Source organism: Buteo buteo, chromosome 12 (genome assembly GCF_964188355.1).
Source record: "Buteo buteo chromosome 12, bButBut1.hap1.1, whole genome shotgun sequence".
In the NCBI taxonomy this organism is placed as follows: Eukaryota; Metazoa; Chordata; class Aves; order Accipitriformes; family Accipitridae; genus Buteo; species Buteo buteo.
In genome coordinates, this window is record NC_134182.1 from 23,025,601 (window position 1) to 23,045,394 (window position 19,794).

General features: G+C 41.7%; 1 pseudogene; it reads right to left on the reverse strand.

Moving 5' to 3' along the window:
- The window catches only part of LOC142038051 (protein ELYS-like), a 49,413-nt pseudogene continuing 29,619 nt past the window's right edge, over window positions 1-19,794 (reverse strand).

Consider the following 19,794-nt stretch of genomic DNA (forward strand, 5'->3'; position numbering starts at 1 on the left):
CATGGGAACCGATGAAACTCCAGCAAATAAATGGATTGCACTGACAACCCTGAGAGTTATCTGCGGCTTTATTGACACACTAGGCATGTTCTTGTAATACGATCCATTACAGATCTTAATATTGCAGCACATTTTGATGGGTTTCACTCTTCAAGCATCATAGGACTGCCACCAGGTCCTTGGGGGAAGGCCTCCTCCTCTGTGCTCTCCTCCAGTGCTAATCGTCTCTTTCTGCCCCGACGCCCTGTTCCTGCTGTAGTCCTGGGTGTGCTTGATTCCTCGTTTGGCTGGGCAGCTCTTTGCTCAGGAGCATCCGTTTTTTCTGGTTTAGCATGTGGGACTCCTCTTATTCTTCTGAACATGAAACAACTAGAGTTTTTACTTACTGCTTCTTTCACAATTTGGGAAATCCTAGATTTATTTTTTCTCCTCGACCTCAACAGAGGGGGTGAAAAGACAAATTGAGAAGACAAGTCCGGGTCTATATCCTTAAGCTGCACAGGATGGTCTTCTTTTCCAGCTAAAATGACAAGGCATTCTTAACATTCATGTACGTTATACATAAACGACAGTGACATTAAATTACAGCTAATAATCAAAAGCACAATAGATTCCTGACATAAAAGGTCCAATTGGGTTTATAAAAAATGTGCAGGTATTCTTCGCCTAGTAACTGCCTCTTGAGATCCATTCTTTTACATTATATAGTGAAACAAAAATAAGCCAGTGTAGCCATTTTACCTGCCCTTACATAATGAAAGATACTATGCTCAAGAGGCATCGACAGTCCTTACTCATCTCAAAAAATATTTTTTTATCATGTACTCCAATACAAAGAACCCCATGAGCAGTGACTTCACTAACAAAGTATATGCCCATGAAAAACAATCCTATAACTAAACAGCTGTATAGTTTGTTGCAAGTTGCAGCTCATGTTAAGTTAAAACATTAACAGAATTTGAAAGCATGTCTCCTTTATTTCTCCACTGGGGGGAAGTGATGACAACCACATATTAAGATATGTCCTCCAGTTTTCAAAACAGATAGACATTCAGCTCATGACAAAAAATTAAGCTTAAATTTCATTTCAGTGTACTCAGATCAGCCTCCTCTCCTGTCTCCACCACAGCTAGCCAGGCAGTCATAGAGAGTTCAGAAAAAAGATGAAATGCCTCTTTCCCAATTTTTTATTTCCTATGGTTATACTCTCACCATACTTAAAGCCATCCTCACAAGCTGTTTTCTGTGGTTTACAAAACAGCAATATGCCCTATTTTGCATATAAACATAGTGCACCTACCTTTACATTTCTTTGTCAGCTTTGTGAGAGGAGGAGAGAAAAGGAAGGACTCTTTTTCCTCAAGAGACAGTTTCTGATGCATAGAAGTTTTGCGGGATCTGGCTCTTGTAAAACGATCTGTTAAAGCATGTCCTGATGGGTTTCTGTCTTCAGGCAGCAAAGGACTGTCACCAGCTCCTTGGCGGAAGGCCTTCTCCCCTGTGCTCTCCTCCAATACTGACTGTCTCTTTCTGCCCCAATGCCCTGTTCCTACTGTAGTCCTGGGTGTGCTTGATTCCTCGTTTGGCTGGGCAGCTCTTTGCTCAGGAGCATCCGTTTTTTCTAGTTTAGCATGTGGGACTCCTCTTATTCTTCTCTTAGGAGTATCGAGGATTCCCACTTTCCCACCTGCACACATGTCTTCCTGAGCAGAGAGAGATTCTGTGTCTGCCAGGAGATTTTGTGCCTGCTTCCTAGCACTTCTCCTCGGAGTGACGGGAAGTTTGAATTCTGTTTGAGGAAGCGATGATTTAGACAGATCAAGGTCAGAATTTTCTGAAACTTCTGATGAACTCGTCTTTCTTCTTCTGCCTCTTTGAGTTGCCACCGGTAAAAGGAGTTGGGCACTAGGCTGCACCTCTTGATCCTTGACAATATTTTCCATAAATTGTAAATTAACGCTTTTCAGTTTTCTTGCACTTCTGCTGGGACTGACTGACGTTTTTATCTTATGACCCGTGTCAGTCTGGCCAGTTTCTTGACCTCCTGCTGAACTTTTCCCTCCTCTAGTCCTTTGGGAAGTAGCAGAAGCGATAACGCTACCTTCAGCAAGAGAAGTTTCCTCATTAGCCTCTCCCAAGAGTTCAGCTGCAGCTTCCTTCGCTCTCCTTAATCTTCTTCTTGGAGTAGCGGCTACGGACTGTGTAGGGAGGGACAATGTTTGTCCATCAGAAAGGCTGCTTTCTACTTTTCCTGCAGTACTTGGTTTAGGCTTCCTGCCTCTCCTAGGAGTAACAGGCATCACAAGCGTTTGCTCCTCTTGAGCATTTTCTTCCGTTTGAAGACTAGAAGTCTCAGGTGCTTCTTTTGTTCGCCTGCTACTTCTCCTAGGAGACAGTGCAAACAGACCTGGTTTGCCTGTCTTCAGTAGCTGCTGAGTGCCTGCCGATGGAGTACTTAGCCTTCTACTCAGCTGTCCCCTTGCACGTGTTCCAGGAGCGATGCCGTACTCTACTTGACGTACGCTGGTTTCGTCTTCCACTCCTTCCGGCACAGTTCTTAAGGGAGCTTTTGCCTTCTGGAATCCAGTTACCTTTTTACCTATGGTTTCATGAATAGATTGTTCTGCAACTTCAGATGTAAATTCTTTACTTCTTGTGTCTTTGATTGCATCCGGTAAGTTCTCAGCAGTAGCTGCCTTAATGGGTTCAGGCACATACGGGAGCGACTCTGCAATATTTTGAGATGCCTGATCACTAGTTACAGTGGACACCGAGTTGGTAACATGTTCTTGGTTTTCAGTATTGCCTAAACTGTTGACAGGTTTTTCCTCTGCTGTTGTGCCAGCTGCTTTAGAAGCATCTACTAATGTAGGGTCTCCCATCTCTGCTTCACCTTCTTCTCCTTCCAAGACTAAAGTAAAATTATTCTGAGGTAGAAAAAGCTCTCCATCTCCCTCAGCTGCATCACATTCACCATCTCTGTTATCAGGCAAATGACATGCAAACTGTTGCTCTGTACTATCATAGCTGTACTGAAGATTGCCTGAGGGATGTAGTTCACTACATGGTGATGTTTCAGGTGCTTCTTCTGAGGTTTGTGCCTTAACCGCACCATCTTCAAGAACCTAAAGTTAAAAAAGGTCTCTTAATGCAGTATCAGTTACCAAACAGACTAACTTCAGGCTGAGCTAGATGAAGCTGAGGACACTGAAATGCTGCTTTTCCTTTCCGATCACCACCAAATGTAAAGTTAGAAACATACCATGTACTCTCTACTACAGGTAAAAGTTTATGCGTTTAAGGGACAGAGAACAGAGTATCCCGTGTATGCAATCACATGCTCCATTTCTGATACTTCTGTTCATGACTAACGATTTGCCACCACCCGTGAACAAAGTGAGCAGTTTTACAATACAAGCTGTACACCCAGCTGGCAGTAATCATCACATTGCAGTACTTTCCGCACTGACTACAAATCCACACAGAGTGACCGACTCTGCATCTAACGGGGCAAAGTACAACGATGTCCCCCAAGCTTAAAGTTTCGCTCATCATAGGTGTCACCGCAACACTTAGTCAAACTGGCCAGGTATCACATCGCACAACTCAACACCGCACTTTAAGGAATCACTTGGATTGCAGGAGACAACACATAGATTCTAAATACCTCCATCGCAGCCTTTGTAGCTCCCCGTACTGAGCAATTATTCTCTCCTGCTAGAGCCACATGAGACACTCAAGCTTTTATGCTGAGAGCAAAAGTAGTCTCTGTTATGTATTTCAAGTGACGCAGGTGGCCAAGGTAATTTAATCAACGCGTGAAGACCTTTGCCCAACCCTCTAAGTTATAGGGCTAGCCAAAGAGGGCAGAAGGAGGAAGCCACTCAGCGGGAGTCTCCATAGAATCTGCTTATTTTCTTGACTCCTGCCTTGCCAAAAGTTGCTAAAGCATCATCTTTGATCGTATTCTTAAACAGTTGTTCAACCCTAAACAAGACCTGAACGACATGCAGGAGACCTCGCATAGGACCATGCTGGTTTCAGCAGCCCAAGGATATGCAAATTTTCAAAGTCCTCAAACACTATTGGAATTAGCCTGGCAGAGAAGGGGAAGATGCGGGAAGATTTCTCCTCCCTAGGCTGGCTCCCCAAGGAGAAAAGGTAAAAAGTGGAATCATTAACAGTCTCCAGGCGATGGCACCCGAAGGACGGAGATGCCCCCCATAGGCGGGCTTGCCGAGGAAAAAAGCTAAAAGCTGTAATTACTGATAGTTTCCGATGGATGGCTCCCGAAGTACGAAGGTGACGGCAATACCGAGTACAAATACCAGACTAGTTTCACGACCACCAGCAATTCTACCCTGTCATAAGCCGGCGTTACAAAGTGCAACGACAGGGTAACTCCAGCCCGGTTCCCACCGGCCATTAACAGCACGGCAGGGAGCACAGACTGCAAGCGAGGTATTAGCGCAAATTTGAGAACAAGTGCATGGAGTTGCGCAACACGCATCTAGCAACATGCCACGCTTCAAAGCTAAATTCGAGAAATACTAGTCATAGAATCATAGAATCGTAGAATCATTTAGGTTGGAAAAGACCTTCAAGATCATCGAGTCCAACCATTAACCATGCCCACTAAACCATGTCCTGAAGTACCCTGTCTGCTCGCTTTTTGAATATCTCCAGGGATGGTGACTCAACCACTTCCCTGGGCAGCACATGCCAATGTTTGACAACCCTCTCAGTCTGCATAAACTTTCCTTTTATGCTTACAAATCTACGACCAAGAAAGTAGTAAGTAGTTTGTCCTAAATTCAGTGAAGGTAGACAAGCCAAAAAGACACGTTTACGTATAACTCAGTAAGAACCACTCATAACGAAAGCAGGAAAACCTTCACTCTACTGCTACAGGAATGACTGCAGCAGCTTTGTGACCGTCTCACGTACCGGCTCCCTTCTTCCCATCACAAATTCTCCATTTACTCCCATAAGTGAGTGATTTATGTATTCCCAAGTCTATAATCATCTTCTCTAGAGCGTTGTCCTAAACCCCAAAGTCGAGACGAGCGACGTAAGCGACTGCCTATTCAACTTCATCTGAAATCTGCGACACCGAAAAGCATCTTCTGTTGCTTGAGACCAATCTATTTGTGCTACGCCTACCTTTCAGTTTGTATTTCACTCTAACTATTACTAATTCCCGTGAGTACAACCCTACAGGAAATCGACAGCATACTCTACGTGGTACTTAGAGGACATCCACAATGAATCCAAATCACTCATCGGCCCCAGCAGAAGTGAGAACAATGGGGAAAACCTGCCACAACTGAGGAATCTCTGGCTCTGATTTTCAGCCCTTGTGAACAACCTTTTAAAATTCATACTTTACAAAGTTGAGATGTTAAAACCCCCGCATTTTCACACGCACACAAAAAGAGTTTTAGGCAGCTGGAAATATCTTGACACTGAAATTAACTCATTACTGGGAATTCTCTTTATGTTAATAAGGAACAAATAGCAAAGGATCTAAGCACCCAAATCATTCTGAAAATGAGTTTGGTTCCCACGCCATTTTGTCATTTGGTAAACGGCCTCCGGTATTGAAAAGCTGCACTCCCCAGCTTTTCTTATTGTCTTTAACATTAAAACTATTTCTTTTTTTAAGTCAAATAAGAAACATTTACAGTCTAGCAAACCAAATGAAGGCATGGTGATTTTAAAAAATATTTAGGCGGGTTTTGGCACTCCTACAGCTCTCAAAGGCCCAAGTCTTGACAGGTTCTATTCTGTGTTATCGGTACAGCAAATGCGTAGGAGAAAAACCTATCTGCCCTTACCCAACGAGGTTTGGACTTGTGTTACCCAGCTAAAGAAACTGAGACGGTTTTGCATGCCTTCTAATCGTCAGTTAGACAGGACTGTCCTCAATTTGCAAGGTGTTTTCTCTTTAGTAGAAAATGGGAAAATAGTTTACTTACATTAATTTCCTCAGTTTTAGGAAGATTGTTAGAAACAGTTACTTCTTCCTGTGGAAAAGGAACGTTTCCTTCATCTCCAGCTGCTTCTGGGTTACGTTCTTCAGGTAAATCCACACACTTCCCCTCAAGGCAATTTTCTGAATGAGTACTGACCACTTCCTCGCTGTCAAGGATACGTATCACAGCTGGAAGAGATTTATATCATTTTAACTTAACTGCTCTATAAATGAGATGCGTTTAAGCAACAGGAAGTAACAGAGGGAGCAGGAGCCAAGAATACAGTTCTCCATCCTGCCACATACATCGGGCTTTCCCCAAACGCTAGAAACCAGAACCATCTACCCGGCAGCTAGTTATTCTTCACAGCCTGAGTACTGAGGGATGCATCATCTTTCAAAATAGTAACTCAAGCAGCAGATCCCATAGCACACAAATTAGTAGTGGTGTACAACACCGAAATACATAATGATCTCTCCTTCTAATATTTGACATTCTACCCGTTTTCTCAGTACCTTTATCCAGAACAGGAACATTGGCTATGCATTTTCTACAAGGACTTTCTCTGAGGAGGGTATTCTTCTCTCTACAGTTTAATGAAAGGTAGCAGTAACATGCTAGTACTACTTCAGTCTGAGACACCTGTAGCGCTATGGCAAACTGCATGTTTTACTTGAGGCCTTCAGCTGCCTTAACTCACATAACATCTCCCACATAGTGTACGTACATTCACCCTCTGCCTGCAGGGATTCAGAAAGCTGTGGGTTTGTTGCAACTGGTATGGCTTTTTCTTCTGATGAAGAGGACATTTTGGACTCCTGCTGGTTTGCTTCACTGCATGAGCAGAAAGAGAGAAATCCATCACAAAGCTTCAAAACAAACCTTGAAGAGCTTTACAAATTACTTTCTCACTGTAAGGTCTTCCAGTTTCCAAACAGAAAAAAACTAAGGAAAATGAGAAATTCCTTTACCAACACATCGACATTCAATTCCCGACTCATCTTGTGCAACGAATCAAGTACTTAACATTCTTCCCAGCTATCTCACACTGGATAATAACATAACAACAGAGTTGTATTAAAGAATAATATATTCTTTGTCTTCTGTAGAAAGAGTGCAACTGCCATACTCGAGGTCTAGAACCAACTGAACAAAAGTTTGTGCCACTCTAAGTTACCACTTGAAATTAAGGGTTATTTCATCGCTAACGTCTCTCACTAAGCAGTTGCAGCTTTTAAAGTACCTGGTGAGAAAACTGCTTCCCTTTCCAGAAACAAACAGGAGCTAATTGACCACACACAGAAAATAGAAATTAAGTGTATAAAATACTGCCAGAAAGTATTCAAGCCCCACAATAAACCCACTAAAGTTACAGGAATCTCAGGTGTAATTTGCACCGACATAACATTCAGACAAAAGCAGGGCTTCTCTTCACAGTATCTGCTTAGTAACCCCCTCAAACTGTAAAAAGGTGCATATAGCCTGCTGAACAAAATCCTTATCCCGCTACTTTGGGGTCTGCAATGATTTGAGAAAAAAAGGCTCAAACTGACAGCTCGTCAATTTGACTTCTCTTCATGCCACATTAGTTCTGTCCACAGACAGAAAGGAACAGGAAACCTGTTGTATTTAAGAACACAGGAGAGAACCAATACCAGCTCAAAAATCATAGTTTTCAAACACAGGAAAGCCAGCAGTCACATGTTGTGTGAACCTAAAGGTGTATCTATATTTCATAAACTTACCCTTCACTTGCAGTCCCAGAAGTAGCAGCCTCAGCAGCTTTAAACAACCATTTACCATCCTCAGGAAGGGTAAGACGGTCAGCATTTGATTCTTCCACAAATCCTACAAAAACAGACAGATGGGTGACTTCCCTGTTGCACTTAACATCATTTCTTTCAAAATGCTCATATGATTTTCAAGAGAGCCGTAACGCATTTCACCTAGGATGGTGATCTAACAAAATAACGCTACCAAGACTTCAACTGCACAGAAGGTCTGAGTTCTTCTGTCCAGTAAAACCAGAAGTCTGATGCATAGTTTCCGTCAAGAAAACAACATGGCCATTGACATTCTGTTTACAAACTCAACTTGATATGTTACTGACCTAATACATAAAAACCTCAGGAAACATCCCTCCTTCTTAAAATTGGGTCAGAAGTTTTTCTTATTTCTCTTTGGATATTTAACTCATCCCAGCAATGCTTCTTTCCTTTCCTGATTTCGTTTCCCCTCTTCTACAAGAATGCATCTAAGGTCGTCTCCTGTTCTTTTCTCTAGCGGTTGACTGGTGGTGTTGAAACCCAACTGCTTGCTAGCCTGTTTTTCTCTCAACAGGCCAAATTCTAGAAACACCCTCCTCCTTTTCTTCTTTGTTTCTGCCATCTGCTTCCTCCAGATCCAACAATTACCTTTGCAGACAGCACGCAGGACTGGGATAATTTTGCTAGCTCAGCCCAAACAAGAGCTATACTGACTGCCCCCTAACGCTTCCAGAGGACTGAAATTGTACAGAACTGTTTGTACCATAGTCCGGCAATGACAAACTTTCTTCATAAGGTTATTCTTTAATGATTAGGACCTTATCATTGTTTTTAAGGAAAAGCACCCTTGATTTCTTGTCCAAACACAGGGCAGCTAAAAGCAGACAGGCAAATGTTTTGACCTATCTTACTAGAAACACTCAGACCTGGAGAACCTCTTTCACCCATGTACACGGAGTCCCTGTCTGGGCACTGCTCTTATTGAAAAAGAAAAGGAGCTGAGGAGCTTCAGGAGCAGCAGTCACTCTCCAGGATCCTCCGGAATCATCTCAGGCTTAGGACTGAATCAGGCTGCATATGATGCACTGATACCAGAGTACACGCTCCCCGCTACAAACTGTTTCGAGACCTCGGACGCAGAACTCCGACACTTGCATACCTCTCCCAGGAATAGCAAACTTTTGTTCTAAGGAGCTGAGCGGACTGAGCTCTGTTTGTCCAATCCTGACTGTAGCTGTGTTTACACATCTTCTCCCTGTTCCTGCACCACTGTCATTCCCAGCTCTTCATCACTGCTCACCACCTAGTGAGCTACATCTCTTCTAATCTGCCAGCAGACCTGCTCATATGAACACATCCTCAGCAGCTGCACTGGCTTGAATGAGTTGAATTGAGCTGAATTACCAAAGACCAGCTGAAATAGGTTTGGAAAAGGCTGCAGAAGCTGTTGAGCCAGCAAAAGGAGCAAACATGGCTGTAATGAGAAGCAGATACACAAGCAGACTCACTTCCCAAAGAAAACTACTTAACTGAGCACTAACGAGGGGGGTAAAAAAACAAAACAACAAAAAATTACCTATCTAGTCAAAGCACGCCATAGGCTAAACGTGCTGTAAAAAAACCTGCAGCCTACAGAAGTCCCCCTAAAACAGAACCAGAAGCCTAAGTTTTCAGCTTGTACCCCTCTCAAAACTCCCACAAGTCGCTGCTGCCTCTCCGCTGCAATTACACACAAGAAATGCCAGCCAAAAGCAGTATACATTCAGAATGTCCACGAGACCTAAAAAAGGGCTCAAAACACAGTGGCAATTTTAAAAGCCTAGGACAAGGAAGTGCCTCGGACATTTGTGAATGCTCATCATGGACTGTTGCACCCGTCAGTAATTTAGCCTTTTGAAGACATTTGAAAAATGCAGAAGCTTAGGTTATCATAGCAGGAAACACACCAGCTGCTTTTCTCAGTTCTGATGAATCTGGTTGTCCCATCGGGAAGGGTTTCTCTTCAACTATTTCACTGTCTTCCTCCTTCTCCAGTTCTTCAAAATCGGCAGTTTCTTCAGCGGAAGAATTAGCTGGATTAGCAGCTATAAAGATGACTTCGTCTTCAAAATCGCCAGGTGATTTTGCATCATGATACTCCAAAGCAGCTTGGTCTGACCTGGCAGAGAAGTTACTGTTTTCTTTGCTGACATCCGTTTTCTCCAAACCGTCTCCAGACTCTTCCACTTCAGCACCACCTTCCTCGGGATTGCTCAGAGGAAACAGAGCTGGTTTATCTCTACTTTCCGACCAAGCATCCTCCACCACTCCGTGATGATGCTCAGATGAAACTCCAGATGGTGCTTTGTTATCTTCTGTTACCTTTATTTTTTAAAAAGAAAGTTCACAATCAAGATCACACATATGCTTTTTGTCAAAGCAAGACAAAAAAAAAGAACATATATATATTGATATTTGTCAGATTTGCAAGTGTCGCCTTAAGCAAGGCGCTACAAAATTAGTTCTCATGCTAGCACTATCTTAGCTTTTCAAGCGGAGTGTAAAAACCAATCCCACTGTTGACTGCTTATTGAGTTTCCACAACCTTGGAGAATTAAGATGAAATGGGCCTTGTAAGTGCTTGCTTACCCTGTCGTCTCAAGGCTGTTCATTGGGTTCACTACTGTGTTTTCAAGAAGAGGGAGCTTTGCATACCTAAAATCATAACTCCAAGATTTCTCTTTTTTTATGCTTGCCTTTTCAGCTTGTATGCACTACTAACATGTTTTAGCGTTCACTATGCCTGTGGCGTGGAACAAGTAAATTAATCCGGCCACACTGCACTATTACTAAGAACTTCCTACAGGAGAGAGAGCCTCTTCTTACAGTTGAGTAGCTCTTTATAACAGGCAATAACAGGTACGATAAAAACAGGTTAAGACAATTTGTTAGTACAGGTACGGAAAGCTCCTCCAGGTAGATACTAGCTTTGGAACATTACTTTGGCAACTGCATGACGAGCTGAATCAGGGAAGCCACCTGACAGAACAAAAGGAGGAGCAGAAGGGGGCAACTTCCAGGTGGACAGACTTCATTTGACAACTACACAAATGCTATCGCTGGTGCAAGGCAAGAAGCAAAACCAAGAACTTTAGGGCTAGAGAAGAGACAGCCATACAGCTCTCTTCATCGGCAGTCTATTTTTACCATAGCTTAAGGAAACCCAGGCCTTGCAAAAAGAGAGACTGAGAGTAAATGCAGCTCATGACTTTTGTTGCTTTCAGAGGTGTTTCATTCACAAAGCTTAACGAACCCAAACAACTGACTCAATCTGTATTCCTTACCCTCCTGCCATACCACCATTTCAAAAGGTATAGCGGGAAGCTGCACACATGCAATTTGGAACAATCACAGCGCCTAGTGATGCTGGAGTAAAAACCACCAAGGTGGCTGGTATTTGTTAAGAATATGTTCCTGCAGGCAGGTGATGTTACAGAAGGTCTAACATAACCTTTTTGGACCAAATTCAAGTCTGCCGTTCTGATTTGCTATTCCAGTTCTCAATATAAGGAGTATTGGAAAACTTGAAAAAAACTAAATCAAATCACAGTCTGTAAAGCCTTTAACTATAAAGATCACTAACTACAGGCCAGCTTACCCCAACAGTCCATTTTGCATTCAAGTTCTCTTCCCTGAAAGATACTCTACGCTCCTTTGCTCGTAGAGGAGGAGGTAGAGATCGTCCTGGAGATGCAGAAGGAGTTGCTAGGGGTGTAGTGCGAAGGCTGGATCTGAGAATAGACCGAGGAGTAAACGCAGGAAAAACAGAAGCAGCTGTGGCCAAAACTTTTGTTACTGTTGATAACGGCTTTTGTCTTGCGACTGTAAAGCAAGAGGGGAAAAAATATCAGCCTTGTGTGATCAAAGTCATGGTCAGTTGTCCATTGTATTTCCCTCCTCTAACGAATTACCTTCTCTTGAGACCGATGAAGGCAAGTGGTAAGGCTTGGCTCTCTCTCTGGCCAGCTTCCTTTGAACTCTAGGAAGGATCTTGCCACATTGGTGCAATGTAGAATTCCTGGCAACTGCTCTCTCTCTCAAGCCAGGCTCACGATCATTCTGATGAACAAAAAGCATAAAGCAAGAAGGTAACTGATTACAAGAAGTTCACTGCACACAACTAAAGTATTAGTTCAAATTAAACCGAGTTTGTACCAGCAGAGAGGACAAAGTTTAGCCTCTGCACTGCTGTTTTTTCCAAAGGGACAAAAAACTTAATGGTATAAAAACCATGCATTTTATGTTTCTTATGAATCTACTGGCTTCTTTCTTCTTTTTTTTTTTTTTTTAATTAATGCAACATAAAATGTTAGCGTTCAAACTAACTTCCTGAAGAAACAAGGATATGGCATCTTCTTGTCACAAGCATCAATACGTAGAATCCCTGCAAAAAGCCATCACTGAATTTGACAGAGACTGACATCGCTTACCTGGCATCAATTACGTTGTCATTCCCTTAAGTGGATTAAGAAACTGAAGCATATACCTTCTTGCTTGTTGGCATGCAAGTCAAACTCCACAGAGCTATCGAGCACTTAGACAATGAGATGGTTAAGCTACAAATTGCATCTCTAAGGATCTATGTGTACTCAGAAGTCCAATTTTTAACTTACACTCGTTTTTATTGCATGGAACAAAGTATTTCACAAAGCTATGGGACAATGTGCGTACGGCAGTTAACTTAGAACTAAACTTTCCCTCTTCAAGACTGTTCCCAACGTCCTGCTTCCAAAAGGATTCTACGTCCAATAACCACACGCATGCTGAAAATATTCCACAGTCTGAATCCAACAGGGTTTGTGTTAAATACTTTGGTGGTTTCATGTTAAACAAAGTTTACAGGCTTTTGGTTCGGTTGGTTGATCCTGTTTTCTAAAACACAAACCTTAACCACAAGAGGTGTCTCCAGTAAATTCAGCTCCGATGCTCTTGAAAAATTCTTTTGTGAGATGGAACCAAGCATATTTGATTTCAATGGGCTGGATGCCATGAATGAAGTAGAAGCGCCGCATGGTGACTGCCAGCTACCACCCTGTGCTGCAGAACTTGAAGGAACAGGACGAACCACCAAATCCGGCAATCTGTGAAGATACACAATTGAAAATATGAACATAAATAAATACATGAAATAAAATCTTGAGCTGCACTCAAGACATCTGAGATGATACATAACAAAAACATTCAATGAACAAGAAATACAGGTGAACCCGCACTGCTGGGCTGATGGATCAGGCCCATGAACAAGTTACAGGCCTTCTCTTGTTTTTTCATGATTTCGTGACATGTCACACTTAATTTCCTAAATCCCTGCCATCTGAGGCAAGAGTAATGCAATTTTACGTTGCACCAGTGATGTAATTCTCATGTCAGAAGAAAATTCCTCTGCATTTCAATGCTGGGGCCACTTCAAATTCTCCACTTAGTTGTGTCCCCAAGCCGACCTTTTCTTTAACAGGTACAAAGCTAAATTTTGTTAACGGGTGTCCCAACAAATGCGTCGGGCAACTCTGCATCAGGGAGAGGACGTGTTATGACTGGTGGTTCTGTAGCTCTAGGCCTAGAATTAAAAGGAAAATGTAACTGACTTGCACTCCCCTCAAGTCCAAACGTACCAGAATTCAAGTTTCACCTTGAATATACTACCTCTAGGAAAATCATCTGACAACTGCTAGCTTCTTTTTTGCTCTTTATAATTCTGCCTGGTTTTGAGTGAAAAAAAAAAGAAAAAGGCAGAAACGAAGCAGAAGCTGGGCACAAAGTGGTAAAAGATTGCTATTTGATCACACAATCAAGTCTACCAAAACCTGTACACCAATAGCTTGTTGGCAATCATGGGTTTCGTTTCAGCTACCTTAAATTCTGTAAACACTTTTACTGTAATGTAAATAGATGTATTCGCATAAATGAGACTATCATAGCAGAAGAACTCTCGCTCCAAGTATTACTTAAGATGAATCGATTCTTAAATGTTATATCTTGTAGGTGCAAAAAAAGCCAAAGAAAGCTTTATTCAGGTGCCCCTTCCCTCCAAAACACTAACATAATTCAAGTGGATTTCTCTCTCTCTCCCTCTCTCCAAACACGCAGCTCAAGACTAAACTTTGTTAAAAGGCTGCTTACCTCTCACGGCATGAGCAACTGGTTTCCTGCTCATTTCCTACCCCTACTTCTCCAATTTTGGACAATACATTACTGATGAACGTTGCTCTTGTACGCACATTTCCTGCATTTGCTTGTTTTGTTACTGTTGATAACGGCTTTTGTCTTGCGCCTGTAAAGCAAGAGGGGAAAACATATCAGCCTTGTGTGATCAAAGTCGTGGTCAGTTGTCCATTGTATTTCCCTCCTCTAAAGAATTACCTTCTCTTGAGACCGATGAAGGCAAGTGGTAAGGCTTGGCTCTCTCTCTGGCCAGCTTCCTTTGAACTCTAGGAAGGATCTTGCCACATTGGTGCAATGTAGAATTCCTGGCAACTGCTCTCTCTCTCAAGCCAGGCTCATGATCATTCTGATGAACAAAAAGCATAAAGCAAGAAGGTAACTGATTACAAGAAGTTCACTGCACACAACTAAAGTATTAGTTCAAATTAAACCGAGTTTGTACCAGCAGAGAGGACAAAGTTTAGCCTCTGCACTGCTGTTTTTTCCAAAGGGACAAAAAACTTAATGGTATAAAAACCATGCATTTTATGTTTCTTATGAATCTACTGGCTTCTTTCTTCTTTTTTTTTTTAATTAATGCAACATAAAATGTTAGCGTTCAAATTAACTTCCTGAAGAAACAAGGATATGGCATCTTCTTGTCACAAGCATCAATACGTAGAATCCCTGCAAAAAGCCATCACTGAATTTGACAGAGACTGACATCGCTTAACTGGCATCACTTACGTTGTCATTCCCTTAAGTGGATTAAGAAACTGAAGCATATACATTCTTGCTTGTCGGTATGCAAGTCAAACTCCACAGAGCTATCGAGCACTTAGACAATGAGATGGTTAAGCTACAAATTGCATCTCTAAGGATCTATGTGTACTCAGAAGTCCAATTTTTAACTTACACTCGTTTTTATTGCATGGAACAAAGTATTTCACAAAGCTATGGGACAATGTGCGTACGGCAGTTAACTTAGAACTAAACTTTCCCTCTTCAAGACTGTTCCCAACGTCCTGCTTCCAAAAGGATTCTACGTCCAATAACCACACGCATGCGGGAAATATTCCACAGTCTGAATCCAACAGGGTTTGTGTTAAATACTTTGGTGGTTTCATGTTAAACAAAGCTTACAGGCTTTTGCTTCGGTTGGTTGATCCTGTTTTCTAAAACACAAACCTTAACCACAAGAGGTGTCTCCAGTAAATTCAGCTCCGATGCTCTTGAAAAATTCTTTTGTGAGATGGAACCAAGCATAATTGATTTCAATGGGCTGGATGCCATGAATGAAGTAGAAGCGCTGCATGGTGACTGCCAGCTACCACCCTGTGCTGCAGAACTTGAAGGAACAGGACGAACCACCAAATCCGGCAATCTGTGAAGATACACAATTGAAAATATGAACATAAATAAATACATGAAATAAAATCTTGAGCTGCACTCAAGACATCTGAGATGATACATAACAAAAACATTCAATGAACAAGAAATACAGGTGAACCCGCACTGCTGGGCTGATGGATCAGGCCCATGAACAAGTTACAGGCCTTCTCTTGTTTTTTCATGATTTCGTGACATGTCACACTTAATTTCCTAAATCCCTGCCATCTGAGGCAAGAGTAATGCAATTTTACGTTGCACCAGTGATGTAATTCTCATGTCAGAAGAAAATTCCTCTGCATTTCAATGCTGGGGCCACTTCAAATTCTCCACTTAGTTGTGTCCCCAAGCCGACCTTTTCTTTAACAGGTACAAAGCTAAATTTTGTTAACGGGTGTCCCAACAAATGCGTCGGGCAACTCTGCATCAGGGAGAGGACGTGTTATGACTGGTGGTTCTGTAGCTCTAGGCCTAGAATTAAAAGGAAAATGTAACTGACTTGCACTCCCCTCAAGTCCAAACGTACCAGAATTCAAGTTTCACCTTGAATATACTACCTCTAGGAAAATCATCTGACAACTGCTAGCTTCTTTTTTGCTCTTTATAATTCTGCCTGGTTTTGAGTGAAAAAAAAAAGGAAAAGGCAGAAACGAAGCAGAAGCTGGGCACAAAGTGGTAAAAGATTGCTATTTGATCACACAATCAAGTCTACCAAAACCTGTACACCAATAGCTTGTTGGCAATCATGGGTTTCGTTTCAGCTACCTTAAATTCTGTAAACACTTTTACTGTAATGTAAATAGATGTATTCGCATAAATGAGACTATCATAGCAGAAGAACTCTCGCTCCAAGTATTACTTAAGATGAATCGATTCTTAAATGTTATATCTTGTAGGTGCAAAAAAAGCCAAAGAAAGCTTTATTCAGGTGCCCCTTCCCTCCAAAACACTAACATAATTCAAGTGGATTTCTCTCTCTCTCCCTCTCTCCAAACACGCAGCTCAAGACTAAACTTTGTTAAAAGGCTGCTTACCTCTCACGGCATGAGCAACTGGTTTTCTGCTCATTTCCTACCCCTACTTCTCCAATTTTGGACAATACATTACTGATGAACGTTGCTCTTGTACGCACATTTCCTGCATTTGCTTGTTTTGTTACTGTTGATAACGGCTTTTGTCTTGCGCCTGTAAAGCAAGAGGGGAAAACATATCAGCCTTGTGTGATCAAAGTCGTGGTCAGTTGTCCATTGTATTTCCCTCCTCTAAAGAATTACCTTCTCTTGAGACCGATGAAGGCAAGTGGTAAGGCTTGGCTCTCTCTCTGGCCAGCTTCCTTTGAACTCTAGGAAGGATCTTGCCACATTGGTGCAATGTAGAATTCCTGGCAACTGCTCTCTCTCTCAAGCCAGGCTCACGATCATTCTGATGAACAAAAAGCATAAAGCAAGAAGGTAACTGATTACAAGAAGTTCACTGCACACAACTATCTCTGCTATTTCTAATTAGTGAATACATTTCCTCCACAGATACTGTATAATACCGCCACTGCACAGAGGAGCAGCAAGTTCTACTCCTTGGCACACACCAATTCCACCTGGTAATTTCAGCAAAGGGCAAGGCAGACTAGGATAAGAACAGAACCTACAACTTCAAGTTGAAACAATTCTGGCACTCGGCAGAACCTCACTCCGATACGCTTGTTCTCACCTGCAATTTTCAAATGGCTTACGAAATAGCAGGCTTTCCCTTGTTTTTCCTGAAACACCAATGTCCGAGATGACTGAATATTCAGGGCAACTGCAAATTACAGTGGACGCAATGATGTGAATATTAAAACAAGTAAGAAAAGGCTACCTACACACACCTTCTGGCCAAATGAAAGTTTTCAAATGCAGGACCTAAACCTTCCAAGACCACCTTATAAGTGCGATCCACTGGAAAACTATGGTTCCGGAACACAGAAAATGTATCACAGATTCATAACAGAAGTTCGCAAAACGCAAAATTTAATCTGGCTGTTTTGAGAAACAGAAGTTAGATAAGAATTTCTGTCATCAAAGGGGTAAAACAGAAGTTGTGGAGTCGCAGAGCTCATGCTATAACTGGAGGAAATAAAAAGAAAACCAAACCAGCACACAGATTTTACCTGTGCATTGGCATCCAGACTGCTCTCAGCTAGAAAAATAAAGTTGTGTGCAAGATTCAAGAGGTGACATACAACATACTCTTCATGCCACAGAAAGGAGTGACACAAACAGCGTTCGGCAATCTAAACCATTATTCCTTAGATGCAAACAAACTATTTTAAGTGGAGTCAACAATGGTCTGCAACACTTAGTTTATAACTTCACGCAGTAGCTTTGGAGTAGTGAAATATTTTGTTCAACTTTTAGGTTCAGCTGGAACGGAAAGTGTAGAAACTTATTCCTAGTATTTCAAAGAATGGTATAAAAACCAAAGCGTTGATTTTTATTTTATTTACTACCAAAAATGGTTAGTAACACCTAACAGAAACCTGCACACTTGACAGAACTTTCACGCTTACCGTAAGATTAACGTTCATTGAACGATTCGACTGCAGCGCTGGGATATAGTTGGCACGCTGCACATGGTGGTCTAAAGGAAATCTAAGATTCCGGACAGCAGCATCGCTCTGTAAAATCTTCTCCAAACACTCCTATGAGAAATAACACATTTCAAAAATCTGTTATGATTCTGCCTCTTCTCTTTTCAAAGAGACCATTAAGATTTTTTTCGTGTCCACACTTACTTGTTCAGTGCCTGTGAAAGGTAGCTTCAGTAAGTCTTCCATTAGTCCCATCTCCTGACAGATTTCATACACGTGTTTTAACAGCTCTTTGATGTTTAACCTGGTGGCATGTTGCTGCAACAGACCCCAAGCCTCCACCACGCACCTGTAATTCAATTTTTTGAGATGTAAAGGAATATTAATAGTATCACCAAAAAGATGCCCCCAAACGACTGTATTCAGAGTTTAAAGGGAATTTAGGGCATGGTGATTCGCATTAGTTGTTCTCCACCTTTCACAATATTGGAATGCCAAAACGGTGGGATAGGTTTCTTTACCTATTGGACAACAACACCGTGAGGAAAAGCCGCACTTCACTGCTGCTTGACATTGCTGGCTTCATCATCTGTATGTATCTGAGGGCTCGCCTACGCTCTCCTTGGCACATCAGGGATTGAATAATTCTCCTGTGCTGCCATGACACAGTTTTGATTGTGGCTGGATGAAAGAGCAGGGCCAGTGAATTCTGTAGAGGTTAGAGGTCAGGTGTATTATCATATGCACGTGCACGCACGCCACAAGAACATTCAAAAGTATCTTAAGTAAGGGTGGACGTGTGTCAAATAAACTTAGATGACTAACTACTGTAGATAAAAATTCTCAAGTATTTGCAAAAAAAATAATCCAGTTAGCCATACAGAACAAAGCGAGTGTTTTAAAAGGAGTAATTCACACTTTTCCAGAGTAACCAAATCTCTGTGTACAAACACCACTTTCTATAAATACATTACTAAATAATAAGCTATTCTCCCAGACAAACAGATATATTAACTTTGTGACAGGCAAAGAACAACCTTCAGCATCAGAAAGAACATGAATTAGGTTGAACAGTCACTTCTGCAGTCTTCTGCCTCAAACCTTGCTGCTATGATCATAGTTTTAATATTTAAAGTACCTAAAACACTGTCTTTGAGAAAGCGCTCCATCGGTCTGCTGGAAGCAACCTAAATGGATGGCTTTGAAAACTCAAGTATCAAGCATGATTAAAGTTGATTTCTTCTTTGTTTTAATCCATTTCCTGTCAAAGTGGCTAAAAGAGAATTTCAGATTATAACTTATTGCTAAAGATGTCGAAGCAGTATGACAAAAGGGCTTCTAATGTTGTAGCACCTGTTATTAGCTAAGCACCGATTTTTTAAAATCATTTTACAGATTACAGCTTTGGACTGTAAGGGATGTCTAACTGAACTGTAACGTACTTACTTCGTAATCATTGTGATCTAGAAGCCAAAAACCTTCAACAAGCTTAACAAGTCCCCAAGGGATAGCAAAGGCAGTTGGGAAGGAGTCGATTGAAGTCTCTGTTTTATTCGGAAAGGAACGCGTGATATCTAGCAGCAAGTAAATTGTCTGACATCAAGTATCTAGTTAAGGCTAATCAATTTGGAAGACCAAACACTTATCACATCACGTTTCGAAAAACACAGTGAAGTCAGGATATACAAGTGGTAGGAAGCAGAAAATACTGCCGTATTAGTCTTGCCATTTTGAGCTATTCTAACTTGAGGACGGTCAGGTCCTAACCACAAAACTGCATTCTGAATAAATAGCCACAAAGAAATACTCTTTGATTTCTGTAAGGCATTCAGAAAGGTTAACTTTAGATACTTAAATACTTCCGTTGTTACAAACTCAGGCTCCCTCTTTAGTCACTGGAGCTACCAGTTGGACATTC